An 18,875-nucleotide genomic window follows, 5' to 3' on the forward strand; every position below is an offset into this window, starting at 1 on the left:
GTCTTACAGCTCATAAAGGTGGCGCATCTGGAGTTGTTCATTCCTTCCAGTGGGTTTGTGGTCTCGCTGGCCTCAGGAGTGAAGCTGCAGGCCTTTGAGGCAAGTGTTACAGCTCTTAAAGGCTGCGTGGACCCCAAGAGTGAGCAGCAGGCCACTTTAGGCCAGTGGAAGCCCAGTGGGTCAGTCCAGGGGTCCTCGGTAGAAGTTGTTAGTTGAGCTCATTTGGGGTTCCATTTGTAAGACCATCTGTAGCTTGATGGCCTCAATTCTAGAGGAAATTTGATAAGAAGGTTAAAAATACAGGGCCCAAAGGCGAGTAACAGCAAGATGGCTGCCACGCGACCTAGAAAGGGGAGGAGCCATGTTGCTCACCTACAGAGGTTGGTATAAGAGTTTGAAAGGCGTTATCTGATTTCAGAATCCTTTTCCTGTAAATGCCAGGTGGCATCTCATACTATCCCTGACTGGTTAGTGTAAAAACAATGCTCTTCGCCTAAGAAGGTGCAGAGTCCTCCTTTCTCAGCAGTGAGGAGGTCTAGGCCTTGGCAGTTTTGGAGAGTCACTGCTGCCAAAGAGTCTATTTGGGATTGTAGAGTAAGGATAGATTTCGTTATTTCTTGCAAACTGTCTGAGAAATCCTTTGAGAGTGTGTGGTAGTAGGATAATGAAGTAGATAAACTGGCTATCCCGGCTCCTGTAGCAGTAGCCATTCCTAACCCTATAAGTAGGGGTATTAGTTGTATGGCTCTGCACTGACAGATTTGAGCTTTGAGGGGTACTGATACGGTCTGATTTCCACAAGATTAGAAGTTAGGATAATATATGGTTACACTGTTAACTTTTAGCATACTTTACTTTTGTTGAAAACCTTGTAAGTTTGGGATTTCAATTATTCTTTGCTATTAATAAGACCTCTTTGCACCCATTTTTTTTTTTTTTTTTTTTTTTTTTTTGATCTTGGCTCACTGCAAGCTCCGCCTCCTGGGTTCACACCATTCTCCTGCCTCAGCCTCTCCAAGTAGCTGGGACTACAGGCGCCCACCACCACGCCCGGCTAATTTTTTGTATTTTTAGTAGAGACGGGGTTTCATCGTGGTCTTGATCTCCTGACCTCGTGATCCGCCCGCCTCGGCCTCCCAAAGTGCTGGGATTACAAGCGTGAGCCACCGCGCCCGGCCTTTCCACCCATATTAACTTAGAATTAGTATAGATGGCTCTTTCCTGATTCTGTAAGTACTTTAAGGTTTGGCTGAGTGCAAACAGCTTGCACGTTTGAGCAGGCCAATTATTAGTCAATTTTCCTAACTGCTTCTATAAGAGTTTCCTTATCACTTACTGAATACCCATTGTGTCTTTTTCCGTAATCACCGGGAGGAACCATCTATCGTCCTGTCCTGAAGGGAGTTCCTCCTATGTCTGGTGGACCTTCAGATTTAGATCCTTCATTAGCAAACCTGCTGGGTTAAGGATTTTTGATAGGAAGGCTATGGGTTGTCAGTGGCCTCAGTGCTTTCGGGCTATGCCCTTGTTTACACTGACAACAAGGTGGTATAGGGTTACAGAGAAGACCTTCAATTATCAATTATAGGTTTCACATCTACCCTGGCTTTTAAAGGAATAGGGTACACTGTTTTTTCTTTACTACTTCTATCTCTCTCTCTTCAACTTCTCCTTTTTCTCTCTTTCTGACTCCCTCTTTGTCTCTCTGTCTCTTCCTCTCTCTCTCTCTCTCTCTCTGACTTTGTCTCTTTCTCTCTTTCCTTTCTGCTTGTGGTATTTAATGGGGATTCCCCCAGATGTTAGGAACTCCCTTCCTTTCCATATTGCAGCATGGACATGTAAGATTAGATTAGCATACTTGCTATCTGTATACACATTTATTATTTTCCTCTTTCCCAGTTCTAAGGCTTGGGTAAGTGCCACTAGTTCTGCTAACTGGGCACTGGTCCCTGAGGGAAGAGGCTTACTTTCAAGTATGGTTACATCACTAACTACAGCATAACCTGCCCTTTGTATCCCATTCTCCACAAATGAACTTCCGTCGGTATATAGGTTAAGGTAAGGATTAGCTAAGGGGACTTCTAAGAGATCATCTTGGGTGGCATAAGCCTAGACTATAATTTGTTGGCAGTCATACTTGACTGGTTCCCCATCCTCTGGGAGAAAAGTGGCAGGGTTGAGGGCAACACATGTACGTATTTGAAGAACCAGTCCATCAAGGAGTAGTGCCTGTATCTAAGTAGGCAGTTGTCTGATAGCCAGAAACTTCCTTTGGCACCTAGTATGCCATTTACATCATGAGTAGTCCAGGCAGTGAGATCTTTTCCTTGTATTATTTTGATAGCCTCTGACACTAAGATGACCACTGCTGCAACTACCCATAAACAGTCAGGCCCGCCTTTTGCTACTATATCAATTTCCTTACTTAGGTATGCCACTGGTTGTGGGGTTGTTCCACGAGTCTGAGTAAGGACTCCAAGAGCTATCCCCGTTCTCTCTATGATGTATAAAGAGAATTTTTGTCCTGTGAGAAGGTTTAAAGCTGGAGCTTGTACTAGGGCCTGCTTTAAGGTTTTGAAGGCTGTTTTTGCCTCTGGTTTCCATTCTACTAGATAAGTATTTGCTCTCTGGGTCTTGATTAGAGTATAGAGGGGCCTGGCTATCTCGCCGTATCTGGGGATCCATAGTCAGCAAAAGCTGGTGATTCCAAGGAACCCCTGCAACTGTTTTAATGTCTTAGGGTGAGGATAAGCCAGTATACGCTGTATTCATTCCTTCCCGAGGGCCCTGGTCCCTCTGGCTAAGATTAGGCCCAGATATTTGACCTGCTGTAGGCAAAGCTGGGCCTTTGACCTAGATACCTTGTACACTTGATTAGCTAGAAAGTTCAAGAGATTTAGAGTAGCCTGCTGGCATGAGGCTTCCAAACTGGTAGCCAAAAGTAAATCAGCCACATACTGAAGGACCAGAGTGCCTGGACTTGAGAAGTGGCCTAGATCTTGGCCAGTGCCTGACCAAACAGGTGAGGGCTATCCCTAAACCCTTGGGGCAAGACCGTCCACGTAAGTTGGGATGTGTGGTCTCTGGGATCCTTAAAGGCAAAGAGAAACCGGGAGTCAGAGTGCAGAGGAATACAGAATAAGGCATCCTTGAGGTCCAGAACCGTGAACCATTCTGCTTCCTCTGGTATTTGAGAGAGCAGGGTATAGGGGTTGGGTACAACTGGATATAGAGGAATTACTGCCTCATTGATGAGTCTAAGATCTTGCACTGGTTTCCACTGACTGTTTGGTTTTTGTACTTCTAGAATTGGGGTGTTGCAGGGACTGCTGCATTTCCTTATTAAGCCTGGAGCTTTTAAATGTTTAACAATATCCTGTAATCCTTTATGAGTTTCAGGCCTTAAGGGATATTGCCTTTGATAAGGAAAAGTGGTGGGAACTTTTAGCCTGATTTGGACTGGGTGGGCATTTTTTGCCCTTCAAAATTGTCCTTCCAATGCCCAGACTTCAGGATCGATTCCCTCCTCAAGTAGGGGACAACAGATGGGTAAGTTGTTCCCCATATTCATGTAGATGATAGCTCCAGCTTTGGCTAATATATCCCTCCCTAATAAGGGTGTGGGACTTTCAGGCATAACAAGAAAGGTATGTGAAAAGAGCAAAGTTTCCCAATTACAACTGAGGAGGTGGGAGAAATACCTGGTTACAGGCTGTCCCAGAATTCCTCAGATGGTGATGGACCTTGAGGACAGTCATCTAGGACAGGAGATTAATACTGAGAAGGCCATGCCAGTGTCCAGGAGGAAGTCAATTTCCTGGCCCTCAAAGGTTTAATGTACCTGGGGCTCAGTGAGGGTGATGACATGAGCTGGTTCTTGCCCCGGGCACCCTCAGTCCTGTTGTTGGATCATCTGGTTGGGGACTTCTGACCCAGAGAACATTTGTCCTCTGGGGCAGTGCACCTTCCAGTGATTGCTTTGGCATAGCAGACATGGATGAGGGGGTGGCTTGTTTCTCATTGGACAATCTTTATTAAAGTGTCCTTGTAAACCACACTGACAACAAGCCCTACCAGGTGATTGGCCTGCTCCATTTTCTGTCCTCTCTGAACCAACAAGGTTTGTCTATCTGAAAGCCATGACTAAAGCCGCAGCCTCTCTCTGATCTTGCTTTTCCTTTTTGGCCTCTGCTTACTCTTTTTTTCTTTTTTTTTCTTTTTCTTTTTTTTTTTTTTGAGACGGAGGCTGGAGTACAGTGGCGTGATCTTGGCTCACTGCAACCTCTGCCTCCCAGGTTCCAGTGATTCAGAAGGAAAGGTGGATAGATATTTCATCCAATTATCTGACTGATGATAGAGGAAGGGAGAAACAATACGAATGGCTGAAGAAGAAAATAGAATAAATAGAGAGTAATCCCTTCCAGTTTAACAGCTCATTGAACCAATGCTCCCAACTCTGAAGAGTTGGAGGTTGTTAGACAGCCCTTTCCCAAAAAGCCTGACCCCGTGTCTTTAGTCTGATGGCAGTGCTAGTCGCTTTTCACTGCTGACAGGTGCCCAGTATTTAGCCCCCGAATTCTAAGGAAAAATAGGACAGAATAGCAAGCGAAAGGGGTCTGTTTGTACTCACTGCTTGGTGATAGGCAATAGTCTCACCTCTTGGCAATAGGCAATAGTCCCTTCATTGTTCCCAAAATGTGTCCAGAATTGGTGGGTTCTTAGTCTCACTGACTTCAAGAATGAGGCCATGGACCCTCGCGGTTAGTGTTACAGTTCTTAAAGATGGTGTGTCCGGAGTTTCTTCCTTCAGATGTTCAGATGTGTCTGGTGTTTCTTCCTTCTGGTGGGTTCATGATCTCGCTGACTTCAGGAGTGAAGCTGGACACCTTCACAGTGGGTGTTACAGCTCTTAAAGGTGGCACATCTGGAGTTATTGGTTCCTTATGGTGGGTTCGTGGTCTCACTGGCCTCAGGAGTGAAGCTGCAGACCTTTGAGGTGAGTGTTACAGCTCATAAAGTTGGCAAGTCTGGATTTGTTCTTTCCTTCTGGTGGGTTCATGGTCTCACTGGCCTCAGGAGTGAAGCTGCAGACCTTCACGGTGAGTGTTACAGCTCTTAAAGGCAGCTCAGACCCAAAGAGTGAGCAGCAGCAAGATTTATTGCAAGCAGCAAGATTTATTGCAAACAGCAAAAGAACAAAGCTTCTACAGTGTGGAATGGGACCCTAGCGGGTTATCGGTGCTGGCTTGTGTGGCCTGCTTTTATTCCCTTATCTGGCCCCACCCACATCCTGCTGATTGGTCCATTTTATGGAGAGCTGATTGGTCCATTTTACAGAAAGCTGGTTGGTCCATTTTACAGAGAGCTGATCTGTCCATTTTGACAGAGTTCTGATTGGTGGGTTTACAAACCTTTAGCTAAACACAGAGTGCTGATTGGTGCGTTTCCTATCCTTTAGCTAGACACAAAAGTTCTCCAAGTCCCCACCCAACCCAGAAGCCCAGCCGGCTTCACCTCTCAATGACATTTGCTGCGGGACTTTGCGGCACCTAGCCCAGGCACTCTGGCAGCCCAGAGGGAGCTCATCCCCCAATCAAGCCCAGCAGCTGTCAGCCCAGAGGGAGCTCATTCCCTGATCAAGCCCAGCAGGTGCCGGCCAGCCACCCCGAGTGCTAGGCCCACCCGCGCCCACCTGGAACCCGTGTCGGGCCAAGAGAACCACATGCAGCCCCAGCTCCCGCCTGCACCTCTCCCTCTACACCACCCCACAAGCAGAGGGAGCCGGCTCTGGCCTCGGCCAGCCCCAGAGAGGGGCCCCCACAGTGCAGCGGTGGGCTGAAGGGCTCCTTGAGCATGGCCAGAACAGACGCCAAGGCCGAGGAGGCGCCGAGAGTGAGCAAGTGCTGCTAGCACGTTGTCACCTCTTACAGGTACTTGTTTATTCCAGTGTAATTTCTGCAAACTGTAAGATGTGGTCAGGACCATGTCTTTCTTGTTCACCTAGTAACTGGCACATAGTATGTTCATTTGGTCCTTTGCATTTTCATTCATTTGACAGACACTTGTTGGGTACCCTCTATAGATCAAAGTACTAGAGTTAATATAGGTAAAACTTTAGGCAGAAACTGAGAGGATCTGAAGATGAATAAAAGTAGATGGGAAAATTTTATTCACTAGATAAGCTGTATGCACGACAGTAATATGTCTCTTTTTAAGCCAAGAAGAAATATATCTGGCAGGCACAAAACTTTATTTATCTTTATAGCCTCTATGGTGGAATGGAATAGTAAGAGCCAGTGCTGGTAAGTGGAGGTTGGATGAAAGGACGAATAAATGGGACTAGGTTATCAGCCTTCAGAATTCCTGCCTCTAATGTGGTATTCAGAGCCCAGCCTTTTAAAGCTACTCTGGAACAGCTGACACCCAGTAGAATTCTATCTCTGTATTTGAGATTTTAACATTTATTTCTGGTCTGAGATGTTTAATCAAGGGGATGGGGAGAGGCTATTGCTACTCTGTTCTGTGTACCAAGTGGTCAAATGTTCTTAACTCTGTTTTCAAAAGTTTTGCTGTCTTGTTTTGAAACTGGAATTGAAGAGATGGCATACAAATGTCAGTGGGAAAATGAACAAGCTAAGAAAAATAGCAAAAGCCTACTGATACCAACAAAATTATTAAAAATTCATGGTTCTCCTGAAAATTTGTGCTTATGGCCATACCACCTGGGGTTAAGGCTTGAGGGATTTCAATATCTGAAAAGTAGCTGGCCTTATAAACTGTACTTGGTCTTATAAGTGTTTGAGAAAATTCTCCAAGGAAAAGCATGAAGTGCTAGAGGAATGTCTTGCGCAAAGAATCTTTCCTTAGAAATTTGGACTTAAAGAAACTGTCTTTCAGAGTAACACAGAATGGAGTATTAAGGAAGTGGCTATGGAGATAATTTCAGTCTTTCACGTGTTTAGTAAACTCTCCAAATCTTAACTTGCAAAGGAATTGTCTCAGGCACTAGTCTGAATTCCAAAAGCCAAGGGCTTTGCCAAAGGCTTTGTGGTCTAATACGTTTGGCTCCGGAACGAGTATAAGACTTCTCTAGTTTGAGTACATAGGAAGTTAGAGTGATTCCTGAACTACATATACTTTAAAAAATAGATTTAGTAGCAGAGACCATTCAAATTCTGATTTTAATTATTCATGTGAATTCAAATGAAGAGAAGATATAATTGGACACAAAATAGACAAGCATGTGAATCTCAAGGGTGCATGGCACTTAGGACTTGAGGCTAGATTCCAACTAGGAGAAAGGCTTTGAGGTAGGAATTGGAATGGTAACATCAAAATTAAAACATTAATCCACATTGCCGGTTAGAATAAGAGCTAACATAAAAACTAAAAATGGTTGTGGGTGTGGGATAGTCACACAAACTGGAGAGTTGATGTGAGGGAACCAGGAAAAGAGCAGCAATGTCAATAGGGCAGCATATGAGCCTAGATGAATTTTGGGGGTTCAGGACTTAACTGGGATACTGGGCTCATTTAGGTGTCTACAGCAGGATAAAAAGCAGACTTGTCATAAATTGCTGAGCAAATGTTGTGAGGGTACTCCAGGTTAGGGAGGGGCCTGTTTACCCTTCCTGTGATCATCCTACTTTATCCTCTGCTCACTTGGTATATAGTTCACTCTGTGGGTTGCTCTGTGAATGTATGGGAATGGTGACATCTCACCCATGCAAACAAGGGCAATTACAGATCATCTTGTCCTCATGCCTCCTCGACTTAGACTCTTTCTGCTGGGCTTCAGTATTTCCATTGCTGCCAGGAGCTCTTCCATCACAGTGCTGCTTTGCCAATTTATCTTCCTGAGTCTGCAGTTCATGACCTGTAACCTTCTTCTGGTGACTGGAATTACACAAGAAAATCAGGAACATTCATTTTTTACCTTTGTTGGAACCAACTGGGGTAGCGGTGGAAAGCCTCCAGTGTAGTCCTTCGACAAGTTGAGACTGAATCACTGACTGCGAAAGAGCCCCCTTCTCCCCTCCTCTCCTGGGCCCTGATTTCAGGCAGGTCCCCCTTCACTCAGACCCCCCAGTGTCAAAGGTCAGGGTTGGGGAGAGAGACAGAAATGAGGCAGTGATGAATGATCAAGAATTAGGATGCCCTGGAGGTCACTCACAAATTCTCACGGAGGCTCCACTGTGACCTCCCGCGTGTGAGCACCTTCCTATCTCTGGTTTTTCCCCATCTGACCGGTGCTGGGTTTGGCTAGAGGACGGCTGTAGAGTGCTCAGGAGAAGCAGCGTGCCACGGGAATCACATGTGGTCCAGCCCTCAAGTGGGAGAGAAGACCTTGTTGGCAGAGGAATGGGGGAGCAAGAATGAGGAAAGGGGAGGAGACGATCTTGGCAAAAAGTTTTTCTTTTCCATAATTACAGGAAGCTAGGATTTTAAAAAAATTATTGTTATTATAATTATTATTATTGAGAAGTGGAAACCCAGGGCTGGCAGAGGGGAACTTCTCTGCTTTTATCTTTCAGGTTTGACACCTGGCACTGACTTTGATACTTGGAATTTTGAGGTTCGGGGACTTCAGAGAATTTGGCAGCAGAGCATATTGGGAGAAACGGAAATTTCAGGAGATGGATTGATCCCCCTGGTTGACATGTTTCTGGAAGTGGGTGAGTGGGTTTGATTGAGAACATTTTGGGCTCTTGCACTGATGGTGGGAAAGAAAAATTCATGGCAGCACTTCTCATAATAATTCTCTCCCCTGAAAAGAAAGATTATGATAAAGAATAATTTGGAATAATAAGTAACAAGATAGAATTAGAAAAACGTTGACTTTCCAGATGACCAGTCAGAAGTGTGGCTTTTTTCACATCTTTTTCTCCTGCAATGATTTGCTCCCAAGTCCTGCACTGCAATACCAGTCTAACACTTTGTGAAACAAATTGTAAGTGTGTATGTATGCATATCAAGCTATGCTCTGAGGATAAAGCAAGTTCTAATTTGTGGAAAAAGGATTAAATATTTCTGTTTTCTGAAAAAGAAAAATGTAGAGTATCTTCCTATTGCTTCAAACCCTATACTTCAATATCCAAGGATCCCCATTAGCCCCAATGTATCTTTCACAATTCATCCCTCACTGCTTTCTCATGGGGCCTTCTATTCTAGCAAGGAAACATTTTCTTCTCCCCTCCCCTCTGTCATTTCTTCTTCTTTTATAATGTTTTTCCATTTCTTCCCCTTCAATCCAAAGCCTCCTTTTCTTTCAAACTCATATATTAAGTTTTACCTGGTACAAGAAACATTTTTTGATTAAATTTACTTTACAGTGGTTTTAAGATTTTTCCAGAATAATCTCATAAACATACCTGTAGCCTAAGAATGATTTACAAGTTGACTCATGTGTGTGTAGCTTTTTGCCCTAATTACAGTCTGAATTCCTGAGCAACATCCTTTACTTATTTTGTGTTTTGTTAAGCCTCAAATAGAAATATGAATCCATAGGAGGCACTCAAGTAATGCTTACTCAACAGATGAAGACATCCTCCTGTACTACTGTGATCCCCTAACAGAGTGATAAGAATTGATTTTGTAAGAGAACAAATGTTTAGTTTTTATGATTCTTTGTTAACGAGGTATATATAATTTGTATTGCTTGAAGTTATAGTGTACTGTCTTACTGTGGGAATATTAGGGTAAATAATTTTACTTTTACCAACATTTTTGTTCTTAACATCTAACTACTTGTTCCATTTATTTGGGGTAAGAAGGTCTCGGGTTGCTGTTTTGGTGGTTCTGTAGTATCACAGAGACTAATGAAATTGGACTGTATGTCAGCACAGGTGCATTTCAGGTTTATTCAATGTACCATCATCTTCCAAAACTAAATCTGTGGGTGGAGGAGCAGTGATTAATCTATGGAATGTTATTATAGGTATATAGATAAACAGACCTGGAATGTAAACTCCTGCAGATGCCCAGGATTGGGACCGCTTTTTTGTACACAGATGTCTTTTTTTGTTGTTGAGTCTTTGGTTTGGCAAAAAGTTGTTGAGTGGTCTTTTATCAATGTCACTGGGGTTCTAATAACTTTTTAAGGGTGACCTGCTTCTGTGCCGCAGATCTTATTTCCTTGTGTTTCAACTCAACAGTGAGTGTTCAATTAATGACTCTTCTGCATAGTGAATGGAAAGTGTTTTGTTGAGAAGTACTTATTTCTCTTTCAAACCTGTAAGGATGTTATGTGCCAGATGGTTAATTCCCACAGGTTAATGAGTGTACCTACACACTTCATGATTGAAAATATCCTTCCGACATTTTTCCTGTGGTGAAAGAATGGCTATAGTTTTAATTTACATTTGTATGTAGTATACGTTTGCAGTTTTCTACTGATACGTGAAAAAATAGATTTTTATTATAATGTGTGAAATATATGCCACTTTAGTTATATATTCTTCTGGTGTATGGGACTTAAATACTTTACAGAAATATAAGTTTTGATAAACTTTTAATATTACATTTTAATTATCACTCACATTTAACTTAGTAAGGACATAGCTTTCAATGTGTGTGTGGAAGGGGCAATTGTTAGCAGCATTCAAATGAATCATTCTTGTGTCTGTATTTCAACAAGATTTATATTTTTAACTAAAGAAAACTTCTTTACTTTGTAATGTGCAATTTACAGGCTAACAATTTATAGCCAGTTAAGAGGAAGGAAGTTCTTATAAGGCAGCAATGCTAAAATGCCCAAAGACTGGCATAAGCAAAAATTACATTTGAACCTGCTTTGAGAAAAGACCAAAATGAAAGCCATCACAATTTAAAATATTTTCAAGTAGTTGAGTAATGATAGTTTATACATAGAGCTAAGTTTATATAATATTGTATGTTTTAGGGATTCCAGGCTATAAAGTGTTAACATAAAAACCTAAGAAACCCATAACACAAATTATACCAACATGCAACACATTTAGAATTTTTTTTTTAAAAAAGAAAAACATAAGTGGCTGGGCACGGTGGCTCACGCCTGTAATCCCAGCACTTTGGGAGGCCGAGGCAGGCAGATCATGAGGTCAGGAGATTGAGACCATCCTGACTAACACGGTGAAACCCCGCCTCTACTAAAAATACAAAAAATTAGCTGGGCATGATGGCAGGCGCCTGTAGTCCCAGCTACTCGGGAGGCTGAGGCAGGAGAATGGTGTGAACCCGGGAGGCGGAGCTTGCAGTGAGCCGAGGTTGCACCACTGCACTCCAGCCTGGGTGACAGAGCGAGACTCCATCTCAAAAAAAACCAAAAACTGAAACAAAAAAACCCATAAGCAACAAAAATGTTTTTGGTATTATTTTTTACAGTTCCCTATAAACGACAATAATTTGTATATACACCAAAATTATATAGGCTATTAGCCACCTGTAGTTCATGCCTGCCGTGATCTCCATAGCTGAGTAATTTATTCAAAAGTTGCATGTCTTCAAGGTCAGAGATAGCTTATCTCTATGTTCCAGGATCACTTCAAGTTTTACATCCACACTCTACTGATGACAACCTGGACTGACATCGCTCCTTCTTTTGTAAGATGAGAATCACATGTCGTCTTCTCATGTATTGTGGACTGGGTAGGCAAATACATCTAACTTCATTCAGGGCACCCCTGACCAAGCAATCTGTCTGTAGGGATGCTTGTTGGAGGGTTTCAGATAACCAAGAAATGGGTAGGGTAAACTGAGGCAATTGCTGAAGATAGACAAACAGATCAAATAAATCTTGAGTATTTAAGGAAGTATGGGATGTCAAGTTCCCACATCATTTTGCATATGTAGAGAAGGACTAACTTAAAATGATTTGAAAAATCATAGCCAGTGTCTTACATATCAGAGAGTAAAAGATAATAAAGGAATAATTTGAGACAAAGTCTGAGTGGGAAAATAAATAAAATGTATTAAGGCTTTTTTAAAACAGAAAATAGATTAACGAAGAAATTCAGTGATTCTTCTAAGCATTTTAACATACATACATTAAGGGGTGTACTAAGATAATTTAATAAGATAAAGTAAAATCAAATAATGTTTAGACTAAAGCGTAAGAAAAATACTTGAAGCTAGCGAACTTTAAATTTATAAAATGTCATTCAGGGCAAAATGAATGAAACTAGGTTTTTGGTATCTATTTAATGTTGGACTTTCAAAAAATGATTTGTTAATACCTGGCTGAGGAGATAAAACTGGAAGCTCTGCAGTCTTTTGGCTCGCCTATATCTCTCATATCATGTAAGAATCAATTCGCATATCTGCAAAGAGAACACATTATGATATCAATGCTTTTTTCATATTTTTACTTTGCATTTAAAACCAAAATCAGATTATGGATATATCACATTAAAGAATCCATTTCCCACTGGAGTCTGGCTATTTCACTGTAATTTTTTCAAGTACTTTATTCCTCTTGTATTACATTTTACTTTCCTTCATCTTTTTTTTTTCATCTGTACATTTCTTTGCTTCATCCAGTTCAATTTACTCTGCTAATGTTTGGAAAGAATATTGTAACTCAATCTTCATGTAATGGTTTATAACCTCTTGATTTTGTGATCTTTTTAAAGGCTGTTATATTGACAAATAAATTATACTTACTTTAGCCAACTGTATGTACTTATGTCACTTTAAATTTAACTTATCACTAGTTGTCAAAATCTCCCCTGTGGCCTTTTTAATGTTCCAATGTATTTGGCAGTATACGTTTTTATTGACATTTCAATTTTGTTTTGCCGTGTGCTAAAGTTACAAAAAAAAAAATGACTAAAGTTAAACCTGAGCCAACCCAGACTAAAGTTAAGTTTTAGGAGTATTTGGGAATGCATTATTTTTGTTGAATGCTTAAGCTTCTGAATCCACTAGGACTCAGAATGTATTCTGTCGAGATCTGGATGCTGAACTCTGGTGGTAAGGCAGAAGAAAAGCGACAAGAGATCATTACCAAACAAGTCCAAGATTAAGATTTCCTTACCAGCTTTATGTTTTCTTGTTAGTTTTGTTGTCAGTAAAAGAAAACCCAACTTATTTAAATATTTTGGCTTGTGAGTACTTAACATTCTCCTTTAGTGCATTAATTACTATTTTGCCTAATTGTTTGTTTTGTTTCTTATTCCATGATCAATTTATCCCAGATACTATAAATTACTTTTCACAACCTTGTCTAGTGTGATTTCTGCTATCTTCTCCTGCACCTAGTACCAGGCATGGTGCCTTCTAGAGACTCAGTATGTTTAATGGCCTACATTGCTATGTCTCTTACATGACTAACTCACACATAAACATTACCATAAATAGAAACATAGATGACAGACTACAGATTATGATTTGTGTGTTTTTCACTTAATTTCGGAAAACAAGCAAAGATCCTTTTGATTTGATACTTCTATTGGCTAACTATAGAGCAAGCTTCTTAGAGCTGCACAGCTCAGTACAGTAGCCACTAGGCAAATGTAGCTATTTAAATTTAAACTGAATGAAAATTAAATGATATTTAAAATTCAGCTCTTCCACCACACTAGCCAAATTTCAGATGCTTAATAGCTACATGTGGCTGTTGGCTACCGTATTGGACAGTGCAGATTACAGAACATTTCCATCACTTCAGAAACTTCTTTTGGGCAATGCTATCTTAGAATGTTATTTTAGAAGAATACCTCAAGTGGTTAATACAAATAATAATAATAATACAAATTTTTTCTTTTGCGATTTTGTATTCCTTTAGGAAATGTCAGCTAGCTCAGATCTACATATAGGCAGTACCATTCTCAGTGCTACATAAATCAAAATAGCATTAAATTGACTACCACCAGAATCACAGAGTAAGATTAAAATGCCAGGAGCTATTTTTGTTATATGACTTTGTAGTGGTTCTCCTGGTTTTTTGTTCTGGCATTCTCTATCAAGCACCAATGTCTTTAGATATCGGTTTGACCTGTATCTATGAGACTGCTGTTGGACAATGAAGAACTTCATACATATAACATGTTTTCCCAGATATTCTGTTCTCAATCGCAGAAAAAAATCATTAGGAGTATTGGGAATAGATCTCTCATCTCCTTACCCCATGTCTCTTAGCTTCTGCAGCCAAGTGTTCAAAAGGAAGTGTCCTGGTATCTGTGTATTTGCCTGAGGAGAGATTGATTTCCCAGTTTAGATTCATATCAGAAAGTTATGCTTCCTGCCAAAAGGATATTTAAAAACTCCACCCTCCCTGCTTCACAAAGAGAGAAAACAGATCACCCAGAACCCAGACAGTAGATAACAAACAGATCACTCTAATTAGAAAAAAAGAGGCAGCATACAACAAACAGAGCCCAACTACCTCTGGGCAGTAAGAAGAGTGAGACTTTAAGAGGCCTCTCGTTCATGCCCTTAAAATAACCTTTTAATAAGTTATACAGAAACGTAAGATTAAGGGCCTCCATATGAAAAAGTGACTTTCAATTACAGACCAGCAAAAGCCTGGAAAAGTGTGAGATATTAAAAAGAACATCCAGAAGGAACCAGAACATAACCTGTTCGTTTTGCCAGATGAGCTGACGAGTTTTCACAAAGTCTTGGTGAGGAGGAACTGGAAGTTGGTATCAGAATCTCACTGTTTCGTTGTTTATACTTATGTTACCATTTCTAAAATGTTCTGCAGAATTGTTAACTACCACAGGAGAAAGTTTCCACAGTTAATAATGTTAGGGAATATTGGATTAAATAAGATTAAATAAGTTTCAAAAATAATTATAAACTTATCAAGATTTACTATGCTAATGTGTGTTGCAATTCTCTACAAAGCTGTGGAAGAGCTAAAATATTTCTTAAGCTTCTGTAATAAGTATTTGGAAATTTGGATAAAGCCCCAAGGCAGGAAAAAATTGGTGTTAAGTCTTGACACTAGTTGAGAGTAGTGACTAAACATATCTCCACAGGACTTAAGGGGTAACATCAAGATGATGATGATGATGATAATGTGACCATTTAATGAATGCTTACAAAATTCTTATAACAGTGCCTTGTGCATAGTAAGTGCTCAAAAAGTAATTGCTACTATTATTTTGGGATCTGATGGGGCTGTAGGAATAAAAGACATACTGAGACACTCTTGGCCAAGCAGAAGTAAGGATGCTGCAAATGACATGAAGTCAGAGGTCACAGAGGGGCCTCACAGAGCCTGGAGGATTTGCTCATGCCTCAGCCAGTAATAATGGGAATGTCTCTTCCCACAGGTGAGGCTGAATGAAGGCCATGGATCCCTCAAAGGATTAAGTATGAAATGGTGATCAGTGGTAGTGTAGCTGACTGGTGAGGAAACAAGCCAGAGGCTGCATCCAGAGGTGAGCTAGAGGACTATGGAAGTGGTAAATCTTGAAATCAAAATTAAACTCAGCTCTTGGCAGTAGTGAACAAGCTCTCACATTGTGATTTCAATATTGGAGCAAAATAAGCACTTCAGTATTTTCGTGCTTATTTATCCAATACTAAAATAGCACAAGAAAAAAATCAAATAGAATCTCCATCATTTTCAACTGCGATTTCTCAGTTACTATTGCACTTGATAAGGAGTCTGTCCAGGGCACAGTCTTTGAGGTCTGAGTCCCCTGAGTGAGCACAGCTTCGTTAGGGAGGATGACCAAGGAAGAGTGTTTTGGTTAAGATAAATATTATTAAAGGAGGAATGAGTGAGGCCCTAAAAACCAGAACCAGTCTCTAACAGGAAAAAGCAAGTGAAAGGACATGATTTTACTCTTTTTAATGGCTGTGTAGTATTCTATGGTGTATATGTACCACACTTTCTTTTCTCTTTTTCTTTTTTTTTTTTTGAGACAGAGTCTTGCTCTGTTGCCCAGACTGGAGTGCAGTGGCACTATCTCCACTCACTGCAAGCTCCACCTCCCAGGTTCATGCCATTCTCCTGCCTCAGCCTCCTGAGTAGCTGGGACTACAGGTGCCCGCCACCATGCCCGGCTAATTTTTACCATACTTTCTTTAACCCGTTCACTGTTAATGGGCATGTAGTTTGATTCCATCTTTGGTTTGTGAATAGTGCTGCGATGAACACACAAGTACATGTGTCTTTTTTGTAGAACAGTTAGTTTTCCTTTGGGTAATCCTAAGCAAATTAATAGAGGAACAGAAAATCAAATACTGCATGTTCTCACTTACATGTGAGGGCTAGACATTGGGTACACATGGACATAAAGATGGGAACAATAGACATGGGGACTACTAGAGAAGGAAGGGAAGGAGGAGGGTGTGAGTTGAAAAACTATCTATTGGGTACTATGCTCATCACCTGGGTAACAGGATCGGTATTCCAAACAACATACCCATGTAACAAACCTATACGTGTAACTTCTGAATCTAAAATAGAAGTTGAAGTTATACAAAGAAAAAAAAGCAAGTGAAGCAGAAGGGCCCTGAGGGAATTCAGCTCTGGAATAAATGAAGATTTTGGGCCTCATGAGAAGGTTGAGAATTGAGCCCAAGAAACTTCATCTCCATGTTCCTCCCCTCCTAACTCCCCAAACATATTTTCCCTCCTGCTTTCAGTATTCTCTCCCACCTCCATGCTACAATCACTCCACCAGAGACCGTGGAATTGATGGTGGCCCAAATTAACTCTGGGGAAATAAAAATGAATTATAAACATGAAAGATTCCCAATTAACCTAAGAAATGGAAATTAAAATAATAAGATAACCCAAAAAGATTTTAAACACATGAGGGATCCATGGATCTATTTATTTGATATGTTCAGAATACTTTCAAAATGAGGGCAAATTTCTTGGAATCAAAGCATTACTGTAGCATTGATTCTGTGGGTAAGGCTCATGGCATACATAATTTGGGTTTTAGATTTCTCAATATGCAGAAAATATAACATGGTTCCAGTAAGAATAATGATATTTTGGGACTTAAAAATAACGTGAATATAGAACAGTAAAAATGAGTGTTGCAGTTGCTTCCACAACTATCACTGGATAATCATTGAGTAAATGGTAAAGTCCTTCTCTGTATTTTCTGTAATATTCTTGTGCTTTGTAACAGTTAACTCTTGCTGCATAACAAACCAACCCAAGCCATGGTATCTGACAATGTCAACAAATTATTGCTTGTATTGATTGGGTAGTTCTTTTGCCGTAATTGCCTAGTTTATATATGAGCTACAGTTGAGACAGACGAGCTGGCTGGTTTTCTGTTTTGATATTGTCTGGAGAAAAAGAACAAAGGCCCCTTAACTCAAGCTGTATCTTACTTCATCTACAGCCAATCAGCATCAAAAGCCCAGGAAAGTATTAACACAAGTTCATGGTTTTGGGGCTAGGGACTTCACCGAGGCCCTGAATGCACAGCTAGGCTTAAGCCTCAACTCATGGTGATCTTTTTTTCTCATTTTAAGGCTAAAAATCATGCTCAGAGGTGGAGGTTTAAAATGTTAATGTTACATGAATTGCATGAAGAAGCATGTAAAGCCACTGTGCAAGTGCTAGAGAAATCCCTCCTATCCATGCCCCGATGAAATCGTTTTCTGTAGAATAGGCCCTATAAAATTTACGCATATTCTACCCTCAGGACACAGCCCTCCCTTTACCTTTCATGGTGCTGCCTTCCCCTGCACACCAGCTAAATGAAGCTTTCACTTTTTCTTTGCTGCTATGGCTGGTGATCTCTCTTGATTTCTATCCTGGGAGATTACAAGAACACCAATAACAGACTCAGTGTGGGGGATCAGGCTAAATGGCTGGGATGGTTGTAATGGTTGGGACTCTCTCCACATGGCCTCATGTCCCTGGAGTCTTCACAGCATGGTGGTCCCAGATTCCAAGGCAGCAAGGGTAGAAGGTAGAAGAGCTTTTCAGGTAGAAGTTTGGAAGTCATACAGCATGACTTCCACCACATTCCATTAATCAAAGAGGTCACAAACCCAGCCCAGATTCAAGACGGGGGAAATAGACTTTACTCAATGACAGAGAGGTGGCAAAGCTAGAGTCACATGTTTAAGAAGAAAGGAAATTTGTGGTCATCTTTGCAAATAATCTACCACAGTCCCTAAGTCATTACTAAGGAGTCAGAAGGGGACTCAGTGTAGTCATAAGCCTTTTTTTTCTGAAGAATAATTTTGCCTCTGTTTATCCTCAAAACTTGGAGCTTTAAACATTTGGACCTCCATGGATCCATTTACTTGATAATGTTGACTATAATCTTTATAATGTCTATCTTGATGTATAAGTGGTAGAACAGTATTATACCTCTGTATCTAGGAGGTAGGTGATTTTCTGCAGAGATTGAGCTGGGTTTTTGTTAATAAATTGACTTTCAATTTTGTGATTTATGAACTTAAAAGGAATAGTTTCCATCTATCTTGTTTGTGCAAAATATAGTCTGTGCAATCAGCAAAGAAGCCAGCATATTTTAATTCTAAAATTGTTTTAATTATTATCTAATTATGTCAACATTATTGTGAGCTTGGAGATTTTAGTTCCATAGAGCAAAATACAGTTGATGTTTATATTTTAATTCCTTTTATTGTTTGTGTTCCAAATGGACAAACAGGCAGTAAAATACTGACAAGCTCCTATGCCTGTGTCTGCATTTCTTTAGAAGTCAGGACACTAAATAGAAAAATGTGTTGATAAATAGAAGGCTTTATTAGTTTAGATGACACTTCTGGATTTCTGCAGAGAAAAAAACAAACCCATAAATCTGATCATGAAATCTACTACAGTAGTCTATCATTTAGAAGGTGTTTTGCTAATGGTGGTATCACATGATCCTCTCTTAAAATTCTCCGTCTCCTCTTTTATTCTCTTGAGGATAAACAGGTAGAAATCAAGTTGTAGTGTG

General features: G+C 40.6%; 1 long non-coding RNA gene across 2 annotated transcripts; it reads right to left on the reverse strand.

Annotated features, from left to right (window-relative positions):
- Positions 1 to 7,363: 7,363 nt before the first annotated feature.
- Positions 7,364 to 14,695, reverse strand: LOC131384177 (uncharacterized). Of its 2 annotated transcripts, none has more exons than XR_009214758.1 (4): positions 14,556 to 14,695; positions 14,102 to 14,166; positions 12,213 to 12,296; positions 7,364 to 7,896 (listed from the first exon to the last, which is right to left on the reverse strand). It is a non-coding gene; the product is annotated as an uncharacterized LOC131384177 (long non-coding RNA). The 2 variants fall into 2 exon arrangements; XR_009214757.1 differs by lacking the exon at positions 7,364 to 7,896 and adding an exon at positions 8,246 to 8,346.
- Positions 14,696 to 18,875: the final 4,180 nt, after the last annotated feature.

This window comes from Hylobates moloch, unplaced genomic scaffold (genome assembly GCF_009828535.3).
Source record: "Hylobates moloch isolate HMO894 unplaced genomic scaffold, HMol_V3 SCAFFOLD_9, whole genome shotgun sequence".
In the NCBI taxonomy this organism is placed as follows: domain Eukaryota; kingdom Metazoa; phylum Chordata; class Mammalia; order Primates; family Hylobatidae; genus Hylobates; species Hylobates moloch.